Below are 2646 nucleotides of genomic sequence, written 5' to 3' on the forward strand. Positions count from 1 at the left end.
TTCAGCCCACAGGGAGAGATGGAGCGGACTCAGACTTACCTGTTCCTGAGGAAAGGGAGGCCAGAGAGCAGGATGGGAGCCTGGAGGAGCGCAGGCTTTTATGCTGTGTCCCAGAGCCCGGGGGCCACAAACATTCCTTGCTCATGAAGCATCTACACACCTAGTAGTTGCCGCTTGGTCCAGCCTCACTGGTGATTAAGCCCTTGCCTCTTTCACCTGAAATGTTGTGCTCCCGCTGTATACCACCGGTATACATCAAATGGTGGTGGTATACGTCAAATGGTGGTGGTATACATACCACCGAACATCAAAACGATTCATCGTGTCTCAGCTTCATAAGGCCAATCAACTCGGAGGTCTCAGGCTAGCGGGCAAGGAGATTTTGAGTGGGTTTGCGTAGTATGGATTGCCTTTGTCACTTTGCCTTCTTCATGGTGACGGCCACCAGTCATGGTCAAATTCAGCTATGAGGGACACCTCAAGTCAGCTCTCAAGTGCTTTCAGTGCAGGCACTCAGGCTAACCCTGAGAGACATTTCTCCAATGGGTCATCGTAGACACACGGGACACTGTGAGTATGTTCAAGCAGAACGTCAAGACTGCACAATCCCGTATGGGAGAAGAGACTCGTCTCACCAGGGATGTGCCAAAGCTCAACGGCAAGGAAATTCTGTTGTGGGCTGGAAGGAAGCCCCCTGCGGGCAGGAGTGACAGCCACGAGGATGATCAGAGATGCCTGTGTCCTTCCCTGAATGAGACCCACACCGGAATTGACCTGTTTGCTCAGCAAGTTCATCCCAGAGGCCCAAGGCCTGGATGGCCTGCTTCTGAGGAGAGGTCAGGGCAGGGAGCCAAAAGCTCACAGCCCTTCTTCCTGGGTCAGGGATGGGGTGGCCCATTCCATGCATTTCAGATTTCAAAGGGACAGTGCATCAGTCTCCCAGAGCACCTGGAGTCACGGTGATGTGGAAGAGTTGGGAAAAACCCTGAACTCCAGGCCAACATGAGTCACCCTGCTGTGGAATTCAGGGGACACGGTGGCCCTGCCCAGGGGACCAGGAATACCCAGAGCTCACAGCCCCAAAGTTCGCTTTTGTCAGGGCATTCCACACAGTTTAGCACCATTCCTGAATCAACTGGTGCTTCTATGCAATCTCCTGCATTTGCTGTCTTCCAAGGCCTTGCCTTTTGGTGGTTGCTCAAGGGCTCGTGTGACTCAGTGTACCCCAGAATAACAAAGGTTGGAATGGACCTCTGGAGGTCTTCTGCTCCTGTCCACTGCTCCGAGCAGACCAACTTCCCAGGTTCCTCAGCAGGCTCTGGGCCTTGTGCTGTTGACTCCTGAACACTGCCACTGTCAGAGAGGTCACTGTCTCTTGAGCAGCTCTTCCAGGGCTGCACCGCGAGCTCTGTCACTTCTTTTCCCCAAAAGACAGCTGTATTTCCCTTGTTGCAACTTGTGATTGTTGCCTCTTGCCCTTTTGCAGTGCACCTCTCAGGAGAGTCGGGCTCCACCCTTTCCATAACCTCCTGTAGCTGGTGGGAGACAGCACTTCCATCCCCTCCTCCCCACCTTGCTCATCTCCGCCAGGTTCCACAAACCTCGTGTCCTCGGCCTCACCCCATACGTCATATGCTCCAGCCCTTACGTTCTGCCTGATCCTCTGCCAGTACCCCGCTCCATGAGAGCTCATCGCCACCTCTCGTCCTGGTGTCCCTGGGGACACAAACTGGGGCACACCAATCCAGACGTGGCCTCTGCAGTGCCGAGGGAAGGCAACGATCCCTCCCCTCAGCTTTCATCACACAGCTTGAGTTGCAAAGGACCTTTTGAGATGACCCACGCCAACCATGTATCCACCAAACAGGTACGCTTTCACCTGAGCAGGCCTTGAGGCCTGGTCCCCATCCTACCAGCCAGGGGCTCTCACAGCTGAGCCTCCCAGGCCCACAAGTGGGCCACGAGGAGACGACAGTGAGGGTGCTAGCACTGGTGAGGAGCTCCCAGGGCCATGGGGTGAGGTCTGGAGGTGGACGGGAACTAAGAATCAGGATTAGGAGTGAAGGCTCCCTCTGGCTTTGCAGTGAAAGCTGTGTTGGGACAGACTTTCTCTCCTCTTTTCCAGAAGGGGCTTCTAGTCACTGGCATGAAAATGAAATGCAGAGCAGGTGGCATTCCTTGCACACACCAGCCCTTGTGCTCTTCATGGTGCCATGGAGCCCACTCCGACCTCTTGGCTCATTGAGATCAAACCTAGAACTAGGTGGGTTTTTAAAAAGTGGACGAAACAACCCGGCTGAGAATGAGGTAGAGGAGTGGGCATCCTTGATGTGTCATTATATGGACCACATGAAAACTTCCATTCAAGCCATCTGCAGACCTTACCCTGTACCCTGGGATCTGCTCACCAGTGCTGGCACCCTCACTGTCGTCTCCTGGTGGGCCACTTGTGGGCCTGGGAGGCTCAGCTGTGAGAGCCATTGCCATCTCCTGGTAGCCCCAGGGCTTGCAGTGCAGCCCTGGAAGAGCTGCACGAGAGACAGAGAACCTGACCGTCAGTGGCAATGTTCAGAAGTCAACAGGACAAGGCCTAGAGTTTCCTGAGGAACCTGGGAAGTTTGGTCTGCTCGGAGCAGAGGCAGAGGA

This window comes from Gymnogyps californianus, unplaced genomic scaffold (genome assembly GCF_018139145.2).
Source record: "Gymnogyps californianus isolate 813 unplaced genomic scaffold, ASM1813914v2 HiC_scaffold_87, whole genome shotgun sequence".
Taxonomy (NCBI): Eukaryota; Metazoa; Chordata; class Aves; order Accipitriformes; family Cathartidae; genus Gymnogyps; species Gymnogyps californianus.